The following is a 16,772-nucleotide window of genomic DNA, read 5'->3' as shown; positions in this document are numbered from 1 at the left end:
CCGCCGGCAGCTGCTCCTGGGATCCCGGACCGAAGGAGATGCTACCCGCCACCGCCCCGGGGAAGCGGGGTTACCTGCCGGAGGAGGCAGCCACTGCCGCCCGCTCCCACCCTCTGAGGCTAAGGGAAGCGAGTGACAGATCCGCCCAGAAGCCAGCGGCGAGACCTGCCGCCGCCTCCAGCAGCCGCTGCCCGACGGGCTTCCTAGGAGACTTTTCCAGGCGGCGGGCGGCAGCGGGGTGCAGGTTGCCCCCATTTTTCGAAGCCGGGCTTCCCCTGCCCGCCCAGTTCCCTCTGCTCCAGCCGCGCCCGATCTTTTCAGCTCTTACCGCCTGTCCCGGCGGCGGCACCCGCTCCGAAGCACGGCGGTGGTAGCGGCGGCGAGGGGGAGCAACGTGGAGGGGAAAGAGGTGACTTTTGGCGGCGCCGGGCGGCCCCGCGAGCCGCGGCTCCCCCGCGGCAGCGATGCAATCGGGCATCACTCGAAAATGGCGCCGAAAGAGCAGGGCTCTTCATTCAAATTCGTTAGAGCCAGCCCCGCTGCCCTGGGGCATGCCGGGAAGGGAGGGGGGTTGGCGGGGGGAGCCGCTCGGGCTGAGGCAGCGGTACGGACACGGCGCTCGCTGTCAATGCCGCCCCTCCCCCCCCCCCCGCCGTTCGCAGCCCGCGCGCGCTCCACGCCCTCCCCGCTAGCGCGCGCTCCCGCGCTACTAACCCAACCGCCACTAATGGGGGGGGGGGGGGGGGGAGGAGAAGAAGGAGGGGGAAAAGGGAGGGAGAGAGAGAAATGTCACCCGGAGCCCGGTCCTTGGGGGAGAGGTGGCGCGTTAGAGATGTGTGTGGGAGAGAGAGAGAGAGGGAGAGCGAGACCTCCGCCGGCCCCGCGGACTTGTCAAGGTAAAGGCGCCGGGCGGGTGGGGGGTGGGCAGCGCTTTTTGGGAAGGTAGGGAAAGGAAGCCGGTGGGGGGAGGGGGATGTGCGCCAAAGGACCTGAGGAAAATATGAAGAGCGCCTCCTCTCTTTCCCCCCCCCTCCCGCCTCCGAGGACCCCCGCGGCTCCCGCAGCGCTCAGGTTGCAGCCGCTCCGCCACCTCCCAGGCGCGCACCCCGCCGGAGCCGGAGGGTTTGAAGCGCTCGGCGCTTGCCCACATCGCGCGGAGGCAGCCCGCGGGCCCGATCCCGCCCTGGCAGCCGCCGCTCCCCCTCCCCCCGTCTCACGCGCTCCGCCGCACCGGCTCCGCGGCAGCGGCCCGGCGACCCCCCCTTTCCCCCCACCCCCTCGCGCGGTTCCCCGCCAACCACCCTCCTCCCCCCCCTTCCCCCCCCCCCGGGTCTGCGAACAGCCTGTGGCGGAGCGGTGCTGCGTGGGCGCATCTCAGGGCAGATCGCGGCCCTGAGTGCCGTACGCTGGTCATTTGAAAAAAAATAGCTCTCCGAGGAACTTGACGGAGCGAGGTTCAACTCCGAGAGCGCTCCCTCCTCGGCTACTCGCCGGGCTCAAGGGAAAACGTGAACTTTCATTTTCACGCCGCACGTATGCCCCCCTACACTCGCTCCCCTCGGCTCCCCGCCCCAAGTTGTGAGTGATCATAAAGTACCTGATAAAGGTTTGCGCTCCTATCCCCATTTCACCGATGGCGAAAGCGAGATGGAGGTTGCGAGCTGCCGAAAGCCGCGGAGGGAAGGCAGGCTACAGTGCCGCCCGAACCACTAGTCTGCACTTGACTTTTGACTGCTGAAGGGCTCTTTCCTGTGAGCTCTCCTCGGGGTGTGCGGACCCCTGCCTTTGTAGACAGACCGAACGCATCACTGCGAGCGGCTCCTCGCGATTTTTTTTTTTGTACTTCAGTGGGGTTTTTCTTTATTTACTCTGATAGGCTTTTAAAAGGGAAAGGAAAGCAGTCAAAAGCAGAAGCCTCAGACCTGCAGGCTGTTGTTCCCATGACTTTGGGGAAGATTTTCAAAAGTACATAGTGAGAGTCTGGGAGCTCCACTCCCAATGACTTTCAAAATCTTCACGTCTGCGAGCTAGTCCTCTTAAACTCAGTTGGACTACTTGCAGACGAACGTTAGCAGGCTGAGGGCCTAATGCTTCTCATGATTCCACTGCTCCCTTCTAGAGCTGCACTGACAATATAAGCAGAACAAATTTTGAAGAGAGAGGAAATGTTATCTTTTTTTTTCCTTTTTTTTTCCTTTTTTTTCCTTTTTTTTTCCTTTTTTTTTTTTTGGTTTTTAACCAACTGACACAGTTGAAAGCAGCAAGCTTTTGGGGCTCAAAAATCTTAGACCATCATGGCTACGAAAACTACTGCTACTCAGAAAATATGTAGTTCGGGAGGTCTTCAATTAAAAAAATTGTGCACGGTAACATATAAGTAATCACATAGCTAATATTATGTATTTATGTTATTATATTTTTCTTGGATTTTAAGTTTGATATTGCTAAACAAACAGATTTTTTTTTTTAAACCAAGTTCTGAGTGAAAATTGGCCAGATTAAAAAAAACTTTAGTTTGTAAAACCTTTCTGTTAAAAAAAGAGGAAATATAAGTGACTTGCAGTGTATTTATGGGTTTTTTTCTCTTATTTTATTATAATGAGTGAAATTTTAAAATGTGCCTTTCCACTGAAAAGAATCATAGTAAGTGTCTTCTGGTTTTTTTTCTGATGGTTATGTGCCTATGAAAAGAGGACTTTGCAGTAGAAATAGCAATTAAAAAAAAAGTTAAAAAATTAGAAAATCATGATTTTGCTGATCCCACTTCATTATACATTCTATATGATTACATTATATATGATTTTGTCCTAAAATAATTCTAGTTATTATTTTTCACCCATTTTTCCAGCTGTAACATAAGAATATGATATTCTTTTATATTAATCACACTGTTGTCCTTTCAGATTTAACTTCTAAGGTTTCATTAAGATTTTTAATGAAAGCGAAGTTTTTACATCCCCTAATATCTAATACTTCTCAGATTCCATTCTTAATGTACATAGGCCCTGATCCTCTACAGACTGAAATGTATATTATTATGTATAAGCACACTGAGTAGTTATTTTCATTATTATGGTCTTGTATTTCAGACTTGAGGAGCTAATAGTGATATTACACAATTGTTATTCTCAGTATTACTTAGGACTGCACGAAACGTAAACCTAATGTAATACTCTTGATTTACATCTTCCATTCATATCTCAAGTTAAATAGCATACAATTACAATAATTTAAGGATCAGAATGAGTAACTATTGTAAATACACTTGTTCTGATATTCAGTTAGAAAGGCAACTGCTGTACTCTAAAAATCCATGTAATATGAGGTAGGTATTGCATTTTCTGGCTGTAGCATCTGGGATAGGATCATCAGTTTGTTTCCACAGTGACTAGTGAAGCCAAAAAGTCAAAGCGGAACACAACTGAGGACAAAAGGGAGAGAAAGGGATTTTAAGCCTCACCAAAAGTCATGTCAATTCGTTAGATCAAATTCCCCTTGCAAACAGCTTGGGCTCAGAATGGTGCTCAGCTTGGTGCTCAATGGGCTCAACTTGTGGAATCAGCCTTATCCGTTGTGGTAGCAAATACTGATGTAGTTTCAACAGCGGACTGCTGTCCTCATACAGTTGTCAGTATAGAACAACCTGGATACCTTCATGCAGTGCCTGTCCTCTTACTGATTCTTCTCCTCAGAGTGGCATTATATTGTCAAAGAATCTCCTCATACTGTAAAAAGTGGCATGACCAGCATTTGTCATATTTTCTGTTTTCTTGTTGCCAGGGGAAGGAGTGTGTGCAGTTGAATGTTTTCAGTTCATTTTATCTGACTTTTCTTCCATATACATGTTATGTATTTATGTTAGGGAAGCAAGGTCAAAGTAATGTGTTTTGTTCTTCAAGCAAAATGCAGTTAAGTTTCTGGCCCTTAGTTCCTGGGCATCTTCAGTCTGTAGATTTGGACCAGTCCTGAGAAAGTTCTGCCTCTAGAAATGCTGTCTTTTCCCTCTTTGTTGTACAGGTTCTCTTATGTCAGAAGAGGGAACCTGTTGACAACTGGACCCAGTCTAGAGACCTAGTAAGCATTTCTTTAAGGAATCCTGGATTTAGGCCGTGGAGGATCTGGAGACCCTGAATTTCTAGTTTAAAATTCTAGGGAAAATCAGTATAGAGTGGAAGAGAGGGACTGATAATAACCCACATGAGATGACATGCCTCCAGCTTCCTGTACTTAGAGCTTCCTGCAAGCAGCAAATTTTGTGCTTGGATATACTGAATTGCCTAAGTCCAGCTGAGAGGTGGCAAAACCAAACACGAGGTACTTGTCTGCCAAAATAGCTCAGAAGCTCATAGTTAGTCAGGGATGATTAGAAAGCTGGAGGCTGTCTTCTGACTCAGGTACACATTACTTTACAAATTGCCTTGGTATGTGTTTCTAAGATTTATTTTACAACTGTGAGGATTAGAGGAATTTGTTGTAATGAAAACTGGCATTGCATCATTACAGTGTAACTTTTTAGTTCGTTTCTTTGGCTTGCCTGGGTACTTGCATGTTATGCCATTACCTTCATCTGGTCCAGTTCCTAGACCAGTTGAAGGGCACCAAGGTACACCTACATGTAAAAATGAATAATTACATATCTACATAATTTTTTTGGTAGCCTGTGTTAGTAAGGACATAAAAGCCAGTGGGAATTGCAAACTTTTTTTCTATTTGTTTTTCTACTTTGAGCCCTGCCTGGCCCCTAACACTCATCCAGCCTTCTAGATCCTTGTTATAGATTCATTTAAGCCTCCCTTCATACTTCTTCTGTAAGTTTGATATCAGTTAAAAGTTTTAGTTTAATAACCTAGTAACTGTAGTTGAATGTCCTCTTTCATGTATGAGTTTTTTCTACTTCCTTCTGTAGCCATTCAAGCTCTGATTTACCCTGACAAATATAGGATTTGGAATTCGTTGCTTTTGCAATTTCAATCTGCTAGCAATGACAGAGTTTGTAATCTAGAAAGGATTGAAGTGGACAGCATTTACTGTTGTACAATGAAAACAGAGTTCTGAATTTGCCAATATAGACCTGATCTAGGGATGCTTCTATATGCAGTAAAGACTTCAAGAAGTATGTGCTAGGTGGCTTAGAACCTGCATCTACTTTATTAGATTTCCTATAAACTTCCATATGGAAAAAAAGGCCTTTTTTTTTTTTTTAAAATGTAGACTACCTCCTGATTTTTCAGTCGCCAACTTTCACTTTTTTTCAGCCTCTATAATGCTCCACATAGCATAGAGACTAACAGTGCAGTAAATGGTTGGATTTACTGTATTTCATTCTGATCTTAGAATATTGACTGTAGTATGCCTACAGGCCTGACTCACAATAATGTGCATATCCCTGATAATTTAAGAAAGATTTTTTATTAAACTTAGGTTCTGTGGTAAAGCTTTTCTAAAATAGCCTAACTGTAGCTTCTAAATGTTTTAATATTTTTGTGGATTTAATGGTTGTGAAAAGTACTGGCTTGATGTCTGTGAAAACTGAAGCCCTTTCTTTATTTATGGATTAATTACAGCAGAGCAGTTGCCAAGTGATCTTCTCCAAAGCAGCCATGAGCTTCAACCTTGAACTGAAGAGGACCCATCAAATGGTGAGAAAATATTGTGATTGTTGCAACTATGAACTTATTGAGAAGATGCTCTATTATTTTTTTTCTTCCCAACATTGATTCTTTTATTTAATAGGTATTCAAGTTAGATTTTTGTAGGGTAATTACTGGGACCATAACCTAATTTTCCCCCCTTCCCCCAGTATTTCAGCTGTTAATTTCTCAGTCTTTGCTATCTTCTTAGCTGTCCTTGACTTTTCAAAAATAATTGTTTGTGATACTCTGAATTTGTTAGCTATTTTCTCTATTACTTGCCTTAACCTTAGTCCTGTGCATGTGCTTAACTCTGTTCACATGAGTAGCTTTATCATTAGCACTGCTTAGAGGAGTGAAGTTTAGTTATGTGAAGTTGTTTGAAAGACTGAATGTTAAACTCTGCAGGTGCATATGCCTGCATTTAAATGAAATGCTACTGAAATGAAAGCAGGAGTGAAAGGTCTGGAAATGCTTTAGCTAGTACTAATTTGTTTGCTTTTATACTGTTCAATTTATTTCTTTTAAGACAGCTTGATGCAAGCTGGTCATTTACTTCTCTCTCTAGTTTCCCAATTTCTGGGAAATTTTGAAATCTGAGCTTCAAAACATTTATAAAGTTTTAGTAATGCTCATAAATCTCCTGAGAAGAACAAAACATTATTTTATTTAACCATTTAATGAAAAGGTGACTGAATCTATAGAGGAATTAATTCTGTCTCTAACTTACTGCCTTAATCAGGTCTTTAATCTTACTCTATCTCCCTGCCTTCAGTAAGTAATGATTCTTGTATGTATCAATATATTAAGCATACATCTTAAACACAGGGATTTTCCTTTTAAATAGCTACAGATAAAGGGTAGAATATTGGTAGCTGAGAACCCTCTTATGTGTCTAAGAATATAGTTGTTGAGTGTTGATATTGGCTGTCCAGTCATTTAGATAGCTCACAGCTTAAATTAATGTTGCACGGAGTAATCCATAGTTCAGGAGACAGATCACAGTAGTCTGAAGTTCACAGGATTTGGAGAGATGCCTCAGACCTCTTTTTTGGTATCCCAAGAAGTGGTTCAGTTTCTGTTTTCTGTTAGTAACTGTATTGTTGAGTAAGGAGTAAAAGGCATAGAACCCTACTACTGGCTTATGATTTCCTCATGTTCTCCTATCTCTATGGTTGCTACCATAGAGATTGTAATATGGGATTGTAACCCTTTCCCAGCTATTTACCAAATTGGGTTTGGAAGTGCAAGTCTGTTTAAATAGACTGGAGACATGGTGCACCCTTTATGCCAATAACTGATATACACCCTGAGAATTACTTTAAGAACTACTTTAATAGTGTTATCAACCACTGAACTAATTTAACCTTTGCCAAGATTATTTGCTATTTTTTATATTAGAAATAAGATGTAATACTTATGCAAGAAAGAGGCAGTAGTTTTCAAGCAGAATGTATTGAGATATGACTCAGAGGTAGTTTATTTTTGATATAGGTTCAACAATCAGTTTCATTTTAGTTTGGCGGCCACTTTTTCTTTAGTTTTCTTTTTAAGACATGATTCTTGAATTAACTTTAAGCAATTTATAGAATCATAGACTGGTAGGGGTTGGAAGGGACCCTAACAGATCATCTAGTCCAACCCGCCTGCCAAAGCAGGTCCACCTAGATCAGGTCACATAGGAACACGTCCAGGTAGGTTTTGAAGACCTCTAGAGAAGGAGACTCCACATCCTCCATTGGCAGCCTGTGCCAGGGCTCCCTCACCTGAACAGCAAAATAGTTTTTTCTTGTTTTTATTTAAAACTTTTTGTGTTCCAGCTTCATTGCATTACCCCTCGTCCTGTTACTAGATACAGTAGAAAAAAAGGGATGCTCCAAACCTCCTGACATCCACCATTTAGAGATTTGTAAATAATAATGAGATCCTCCCTCAGTCTCCTCTTCTCTAGACTAAACAGCCCCAGATCCTGCAGCCTTTCCTTGTATGAAAGATGTTCCAGTGCCCTGATCATCTTGGTGGCCCTACACTGGACTCCAGAAGTTCTCTGTCCCTCTTGAGCTGAGGAGCCCAGAACTGGGCATAGGACTCCAGATGAGACGGCTCCAGGGCAAAGTAGAGGGACAGAAGAACCTCCCTCGGCCTCCTGGCCACACTCTTCTTGATACATCCCAGGATGCCATTGGCCTTCTTGGCCACGAGGGCACATTGCTGGCTCATGGTTAGTTTGTTATCAACCAGGACTCCCAGGTGCCTCTCCGCAGAGCTGCTCTCCAGCAGGTCAATCCCCAGCCTGTACTGGTGCATGGGGTTGTTCCTCCTCACAGGCAGGACTCTGCACTTGTCCTTGTTGAACCTCATGAGTTTCCTCTCTGCCCAATTCTCAAACTGGTCAAGATGCCGCTGAATGGCAGCACAGCCTTCTGGGGAATCAGCCAGTCCTCCCAGTTTGGTGTCATCAGCCAACTTGCTGAGGGTACACTCTGTCCCCTCATCCAGGTTATTGATGAAGATGTTGAACAAGACTGGCCCCAGAACCCATCCCTGTGGAACTCCACTGGCCACAGGCCTCCAATTCAATTCTGTGCCATTGATCACCACCCTCTGGGCTCTGTCATTCAGCCAGCTCTCGAACCACCTCACTGTCTACTCATCCAATCCACACTGTTTGAGCTTTCTGATGAGGATGTTATGGGAGACAGTGTCAGAAGCCTTGCTGAAGTCAAGGTAGATGACATCCACTGCTCTCCCCTCATCTAGCCAGCCGGTTATGCACTCATAGAAGGCTATCAGGTTGGTCAAACAGGATTTCCCCTTGGTGAATCCATGTTGACTCTTCCTGATAACCATCTTTTCCTTCATATATTTAGTGATGATATTCAGGATGAGTTGTTCCATCACCTTTCCAGGGATGGAGGTGAGGCTGACTGGCCTGTAGTTTTCTGGGTCATCCTTCCTGCCCTTTTTGAAGACTGGCGTGACATTGGCCTTTCTCCAGTCCTCAGGCACCTCGCCTGTGCACCTTCAACGTTCAAAAATGATAGAGAGCAGCTTAGCAACCACATCAGCCAGTTCCCTCAGCACTTTTGGATGAATCCCATCGTGTCCCATTGACTTATGAGTGTTAAGCTTACCCAACAAGTCTTTGACCTCTTCCTCATCCACCCAGAGCAAGTCCTCTGCTGTCCTGGCCATCCTGTTATCCTTGCTGGACTGGGCTTTCTGAGGGCCGTCCTTGGCTGTAAAGACTGAAGCAAAGAAGGCATTCAGTACTTCAGCCTTCTCTGCATCCTCTGTCACCAATGCACCCTCTGTGTTCAGCAGCAGGCCCACATCCCACCTAATCTTCTTTTTGCTGCTGGTGTACTTGAAAAACCGCCTGAAAAACTTTCCTGACCAGGTTTAATTCTTAAACGTCTTTAGCCTTCCTGATTGCACCTCTGCAAGCTCTGGCAAAGTTGCTCTACTCTTCCCAAGAAACCAGGCCCTGTTTCCACCTCTCATAGATGACTGCTTTTTGCCTAAGTTATCCCAGCAGATCTTTGTTCATCCATGGAGACCTCCTGCCTCCTTTTCCTGCTTTTCTACATGTGGGCACACACCGATCCTGGGCTTGGAGAAAGTGACGCTTGAAGATCACTTAACTATTTACAATGTGCTTCATCAGGCAATTAATCTGATACTTAAGTAACATTACTTTCATGAGTATGGCTTTTGAGAGAACAGTTTGAATCCACATTAGTCCATTATGTCTTGTACTTGACTTTGCCTGTCTTGATAACCAATGTGCTGGATCCAGACTAGCACCAAAGTATGAGTCTGCATGTTAGCAGGGTAAGGAGTTGGGGCTCAGGTTTGAGTGCATGCTCAGTACTACAGCTATAGTGAAAGATTACAAGGTGATTATTAAGCAATTCTTTAGTTGTTCATCTGAGCAGAGTTTAGATACTCTATATGCTTAAAGTAATGGTTCAACTTAAGTAGCTGAAAGGTTTTCCTAAAGCATTTTTAGAATTGATACAATTCTTTTACTTCAGTAGAAGAAAAGATAAGCTGATATCAGAGTTTTAAAAAGCCCATTCTTATTGCTCCGCTAATAAGATACTTTTATTTCTTCTATACCATCATTCTTTTGTTTAATTCACTTCCTTGACTCTTCTTACTCCTATTGTTTCCTGCTAACCTTTCCTCTAATGTCTGGTTTTCTATTAACTTTTCCACACTGACTGTCCTTTGTCTCTCTTCTTTTTACTGGAGTTTTGGAGAGGTCATTATACTTCTCAGGTTTTTTTTCCTTTTATTTGTCAATTCCTGGAACCCAATAACAAATAAAACCCTCTGATTTCAACTATGCCTTTTTTGTGAGAAACAGACAAGTCAAAATTTAGTGGTAGATCAATAAAAGGAGTAAGCAGAGCACTGTGATGCCATTCATAAAAACGGGAACTGGGACTTGCATATTATTAAAAATTATTCCCTAAATTGAGATATCAGGATTTTAAGGCAGTTCTTTAAAAATCACCATGCTTATTCTAAAAATCCCCTAAGACAAACCACAAACCTCACACAAGAAAAGTCCAAGAGTATGTTAATTACACTTAATGTCACTGTTATTTTACTGAGCTATGTATCACTGGACTTCTCTTAAGCTTTAGGAGAGACAGCATGGAATTGGAAGACAAGCAGAGATCTCCATGAAGGGCTACCAACTACAGTCTTGGTAAGTTAAAATAATATATAGAATATTATTTCTCATAAATATTCACCTTTATTGAGCAACATATATTTAGGGCCTTGTTCACAGAGGAAAAGCAAAGCCAGTTTTACTGAAATAGTCTCTACATTCTCTGGATTGATTTATGCTATTGCCATATAAAAATATGTGTTCTGTTTTAAGTTATGGTGCAGCTCCTGAATGGAAACAACAAGCAACATAAAATTCATTAGTTATTTTCAGAGTGATTACAGTGTTTTCATGTCCAGTTTCTGAACAGAACAGAATAATACAGATTCGTATTGTCTCCTAATAACTTTTGAATCCACCGCTTAATTTTGGCTGCACTTGATATAGAGGCCACGAAGTCAAGTTTCTACAATTTGAGTGAAACTTAGAGGCTCGGAGTAGATAAAAGACTCAAATTTGTGCCCCTGAGGTAGAAAAAGCTGTAGCATGGACTCAGAAATTTTCAGTTTTGTTCAACCTGTTGACTTGTCAGTCAGCATGCTTGCTTGGTCTGTCAGTCAACACATGTGTAGCTCAGACCCAGCTACAATGTGAGCTGCCTCATTTTCTCCTGGAAGTCAAAAGCTGGTGCTTTTTTCAGGAATTTAGGGAAATCTATTTAGAAAGGAATGGGAAACCAGCCAGGGTAGTGTCAGCCTGGGATTACTGCCCAGGTGTGCTGGTGGCACGTACAAGTATGCTGATAGGTAACTAGACTTCATTACTTCTGCTATTTATGAAAAAAACCTTGCTTTTCCCAGGGCCTTCTAGTCTCCCAAACCACTTGTGAATCATTCCATTTTATGGTAGTTTCTATACCTGGATTAGATGCATGTTTTTCGTGTCCTCGTCAGAGAAGGGAACTGTTGAGACAGCTTCAATATTTAATTCCTTTGACTGTTTGTAAAACTGTTTCCAGCTCTCCCCAGAAACTGACTGTAATTTAGACAGCAACTATGTGTCCCTGACCCATCCTACAACCTACAGTCTTGGAGCAGTACAGGAAGCAAGCATTGTATTCCAATTAACTTCCTTTGTGAAGAAAGTTGTGGAGCTAGGCACAGGGGCAGAAAACAATGTTAGGATCTGGCTGCATTGAGTTACCACATTGCATTGCAGCATGGGAAATGCTAAATCTATAGCTGCATGATTATGGGCACCATGATTGTCCTGAAAGGTGTAGTCTGTCCATTCTTCTCAGTCAGTGAGAAATGGGCAGATTTACATTTGCCAGAGGTACTGGTTCACTCACTTTGCAATCTCAGGTAGGCAGTGCTAACTTGGCAGATGTCTGCTATTTTAAAATTTTTCTGTGTAATGTTAGACAGGAGTCAAGATATCTTGTAATGCTTTTTAAACAGAACTTTGCACTATAGCACTGTTCTTTAGAAACAGTTCAATTTCTCAGTATAACAGAAGCCCAAGTCATGCATATGAAACAGAAAATTTAAAAGTAGTAACACAAGAAGAAACACTTCCAATTCAATATTTTAAGACAACTGTCTTGAAATTTGTCAGGAAGTCTGAGACGTGGGTTTTTTAAAATTTTTTTGTTTGTCCTCCTGCCCAGTTGAAAAACATCAACGTGGCAGCAAGAAAAGCAAAGCTGTGATACTCTTCTCCATTTTCTGCTTATTTTCATTTTTTTCTGCTTATTCTCTTGTTTCATGAAATCAAAGCCAGTAAAAGAACAACTGGTCATTAAAAAAAGAAAATACTGTCTTCCTTTTATATGGAATTTCTGGTTCTTCTGTTGAGATTTTCAAATCCTTTCATTTGGTCTCAGCTTTTTTTTTTTTTTTAAGAAAAATATGGTTGTTTCCCTAATGCCATCTGTATTAAAGGAATGAAGAAATGTCTTCTGCATGTTGGAAGGATTTAGTGGTTGCTCTTACAAACTTTACTGCCAGTACTCTTGCATAGTGTTAAATATTATTTTCTGGAACCTATGGCTAACTTGTTTTTAAATGCTTCATAACAAATAAAACCATTGTAACCTACAATATTTTCCTTAAAAAGATAAATATAGATGTGTTCTTAGTAAGAACAGTAAGGAACAGCAAAGTGATGGCATATTCTTCTGTAACATTATGATGTGTGCTTCTTGTGTTTTAAACGGTGTTCACTAAGAGCTTAAACTTAGCAAATAATTAGAGTTGATTTTCCTGAGGATTTTTTTGGTTTAAAAAAGCTGACCCTTTTTAGCCTAAAAATGACTAATGCTAAACTACTTTTTTGTCATGTGTTTTCAAAGACCTTGGTCTTACGTGCTGTTACACATGGTCAGATACTTCCATGATCATGAAGATCTCAGTGAATTCACAAGGCTATGCCATCTTCCCGAAATGAGTATTGTGGGACACTTTTTTAGAAGGCTGAGGACTAAAAAGCAACTTGTGTCATAGACCAAGAAAGAAGGATATTTTTTTTTTTTAGAAAATAATAATTTGAAGACCATATTTCAAGTACATATCAATAAAGCTCCCATAATGAGCTGTCACTGCCTGTAAAATCCAGATGCAATTTTAAGCCAACGTTCTTTAAAGAAGGAACTAAAAAATTGTCTAAATAATATACAACTTAAAGATGTATGGAACCCTTTTATTAGGTTCTAAATGCTGATATAAAAGAGGCTATCAGTAGATTTTGCTTTGTGTTACTAATTTGATTTTTTTAAATCCTGATATTTTTGCAGGTGTGTGGAAGAACGGGTCCTGTTCTCGCTGTTGCTACTCCCACGTAGGCGGACTCTGTAATTGATTATGTGTGGGTAGGGCTCTATTGAAATTAAGGAGATTCTGCAATAGTACAGGGTTCATTTTGTGAAAGTTCAGTTGCAAGATCAGGACCCTACTGTGACTCCTTACTGTGAATTCTGTCAGTGTGTCATTGATTGTGCTGGAACCTGCCTTTTGGGATAATGTAAGTCCTGCTTTTCTCCCAAATGTACTTTAGACATGAAATAATCATAACACATTTCTAATTAGCAACTTAGTATCATTTACATGCGTTCTTTTAATTATGTTTTTTTGGCAGTACCAAATAATATATTCCTCAAAACTTCTTAATGGCACTGAGGCTTTGTGGATAGTTGGTCACATGATGAGAAAATTCAGCTGTAAGTACATTGAAATGATTGAATTTTTCAGTAGTTAGTCTTTACTGATATTGACAAACTAATAATGATAAAAAGGTGATTCAAGAGGTTTGACTTATTGACACAATTGACTTTAGTTCTTTTTATAAAATATACACAATATATCCATAAGGATTTCATTATTCTTGGGTAATTCACCATGTGAACCTGTAGCCCTTCTGTACTGCTATTAGGTAGGAACTTTTAATTTCTTTTCTTTGTTCAGAATAGTGTGTCTCTGACTTGCTCTATATTTTCACTCAAACTTTCTGAAATGTATAGATCTATAGAAACTGTTTATACCACCAACATTTGTGTAGATACTGCAGATGGATTTACTAACAGAGTTGTCTCGCTGAGTTGAACATTAAAATGATAATAAATATACACTTATGCTTTTGTCAGTGTAACTTGGTTAAATTAAACTTAACTGAGCTGGCATTATGAATGAATTTGATCATGCATACCGATTAGCTATAGTCTTAGGCAGGAACTACATATTTTATTTGTACCTAAGTACTCTGTGCTTAATCAGTAATAATAGCCATATCATATGTCAGTGGATTCACCCAAAATAACTATAAATATATGTGCTTGGATTAAAGAGGAAGTTCTTTTCCTGTAGCTATGGGTACAGTCATTGCTATGGCTCCTATTTTTATATACAAATGAGCAGAAACTACATGTAAGTGTTTTCTGTGTATAACAAAAGGAGTATTATAAACTCTATGCCCTTTTTTATGATGACGTATTTCCTTTCTGGTATTCAAATACAAGGATGTTTTCAATGCAGTCTTAGTATCTGAAAAATTGAAGAACTGGAAATGTTACTGAATTTGGGAATAATTATTAAGAGGCTGTAAAGTCTATAAGTTAAATGTAAGGACAATTAGAGATTCTTTCCCATGGAGCAAAGACACAGATAATAATTGGTGAGTAAAGATTAAGGAGAACAGAATTATGGTTTTTTTTCGCTTGGCACAAGAGCAGCATGAAATGAAAGTAATTTGAAGAAAGAACAGGACCAAAGAAGAACTCATAAACTCAGTTTGAAACCAGATTAGAGTCTAATTTAAAAAAAACCAACAAAACAAGAAATCCCCAAATGAGTGGCAAAAATATGCCTGAAAGTAGAATTAAATGCATAGCTACTGGCATTTCTCATTGTACTTGAACATGTAATAGATTTAAGTTTAAAATTTTCAGCAAGTGGTTTTCTCTATTTTTTTTTCTGTTGAGAAGAGTCTGTGGGCTTTGAAAAATACTCAGTCACTAGTTGTGAATTACCTGTATAAATTGGGGTTTTAAGGCGATAGTTAAAACTAAGAACAGAAGGCAGTGGGATGTGTATGCTAAACTACAATTAGAGCTAAGCAGAAGCCATAATTTCTTGTTCTAACACAAAACTTAATGATTTTTAAATGCATCACCTTCAACGGAGCTCAAACCACAATTTCATTATATTCATTAGAAGATGGGAATTTTCAAAGTTCTACTTTAAACACGGAACAGTGATTCTTTTGAGATTTTGCTGTATAAAATGAAACTGAGATTTTTCAATATGAAGTGAAATAAAAATTTGAGAACATGGGATATTTCATTTTGCATTAAAAAACTTGATCAGTATTTTGTCTTTAAAATGTTTAAACCTAAAAGTTTAATGTTTTTACCTTTTGATCCTGTTTGCCATATTTATTCTTACTTGTACTAAATTGGGTAAAAGAAAGTAAAGGGAGATAATGTGATTGCAAAAAAAACCCAAACCCTTCACCCTAGCTGTGCCCACCTTGGTGCAAACCATATTAAAAGAGCCGCTTCAGAATAGATCTAGTTTCAGGGGAGAAAAGGGAGGAAAGTTACATGCTAGAGACTGGAATCCCCTGGATATTTCATACGTAAACAATTTTTTCAGTCATCAACACTGATAGGCAGATCACCTAGGTTTGAATGCTTCTCCTTCCTGTTATGGCAACTTCCCAGTACTTTGAGGGAGATAACGTCGGGGCACAGCAGTAGTGCTGCTCCAAATATCATTTGGAAGAAAAGGAACTCTGAATTGCCTCCTGCTGTAACCAGCTCTCCACTGCTCACTGCTGCTGACCCCCACTGTTGAGCACCTGATCTGATTCTTTCTTTGGTTTAACCCATGCCATGGTGCTGTAAATGTCTCAAACTAGGAGAAGAGCAAGAAAGCAGATACCAAGAGATGGAGCTGATGTTGTGGAATGTAGGAAGTGGGCATCTGCTACACAGCTACATACTGCATGGGCTTGGGAATACTTCAAGAGCTGGAATACCAAACTACAGCAACTGAGAGTAAGTTTCCTTTAGTGGAAAACTGAGGTGATAGCCCTGATTCTGTGCACTAAGCAGGAAGACCAAAGGAATGTGCCTGAACATCCAGTATGTTCGTTGTTGTAAGTTTAAGTTGTGAGGTGTTTTTTTCTTTGCTGCTGTTTGTACTTTGCTTGTATCGTGACTGTCCTGTCTCTGAGCTGGATGTAGCATATTTTTGTTTGTTGAATGAAGCACCCATCATAGTATAATGTCACAAATATTGTTTTTCTTCAACCCTTGAAAGCCAAGCTGTGATAGCATAGACAGCTGTCAGTTAATACGTACTGTGACATAAAAGAATTTTCTCATTTCACAGTATTTATAGGAAAACCAGTATTTTATGTGTTTCATATACCTCCTTCCATCTTCTTTTCCCCTCCTAAGCAGATCTAGTGCATGAAAATTTTCTTCAGTAGTGCTCTCAGTTCTACATTTCCAGTTGCAGCTATTAGTCTTTTGTTAGTAGTTTTTTCTCTTATTTAAGTTGAGGCCCTCAGAAAACATCTCTGCATCATATGTGAGTGACACCGTTACGCTGTTTGTTTTAAGTTACCAAATCTAGGCCAAAACAGAGTTTTGGGGATCTTTTTCCAACCCTTTAAGGATGGTCGTTCTTCTCTGTCAGATTATATTTTGCATCCAGGTTTTCCATGGATCGTGGGTTTATTAGAAAATCTTTTTCTTTTATCTTGACAAATACATTCTTGCCATGCTTGTTATCTAGTAAAAGTACTACTCCGCTGTATGTATCACTTTCCAAACTTACTTCTTTGATATTTTCAATTTCCTCCTTCAGTTTAAAGCAATAAAGATAAGCTATATGTCTTTATTTTCAAGGCCCATCAAGGCTACTTTTACCTGATACCTCTCCTTCAGTATGAAGAGGTTAACTCTGGTTTTGATCAACATATGATGCCAGTTTCCATCACTCAGACGTTAAATTTTC

At 40.8% G+C, this 16,772-nt stretch overlaps 2 long non-coding RNA genes across 5 annotated transcripts in view; one reads left to right on the top strand and one right to left on the bottom strand.

Annotated features, from left to right (window-relative positions):
- Positions 1-786: 786 nt before the first annotated feature.
- Positions 787-15,784, top strand: LOC133625244 (uncharacterized). 2 transcript variants are annotated; one of them, XR_009818558.1, is made up of 6 exons: positions 787-896; positions 5,565-5,639; positions 10,280-10,350; positions 13,049-13,275; positions 13,390-13,471; positions 15,667-15,784. It is a non-coding gene; the product is annotated as an uncharacterized LOC133625244 (long non-coding RNA). The 2 variants fall into 2 exon arrangements; XR_009818556.1 differs by having other exon boundaries at positions 13,049-13,471.
- Positions 6,307-16,772, bottom strand: part of LOC133625243 (uncharacterized) — a 47,373-nt gene continuing 36,907 nt past the window's right edge. For all 3 annotated transcript variants that reach the window (XR_009818551.1, XR_009818553.1, XR_009818552.1), the window contains exons 3-4: positions 8,765-8,878; positions 6,307-8,652 (exon numbers count right to left, since the gene is read on the bottom strand). This is a non-coding gene — a long non-coding RNA (uncharacterized LOC133625243). The remainder of the gene's footprint in view (positions 8,653-8,764; positions 8,879-16,772) is intronic.

The sequence above is a fragment of the Colius striatus genome, chromosome 1 (genome assembly GCF_028858725.1).
Source record: "Colius striatus isolate bColStr4 chromosome 1, bColStr4.1.hap1, whole genome shotgun sequence".
In the NCBI taxonomy this organism is placed as follows: Eukaryota; Metazoa; Chordata; class Aves; order Coliiformes; family Coliidae; genus Colius; species Colius striatus.
This window is presented reverse-complemented; position numbering and strand designations above follow the sequence as displayed.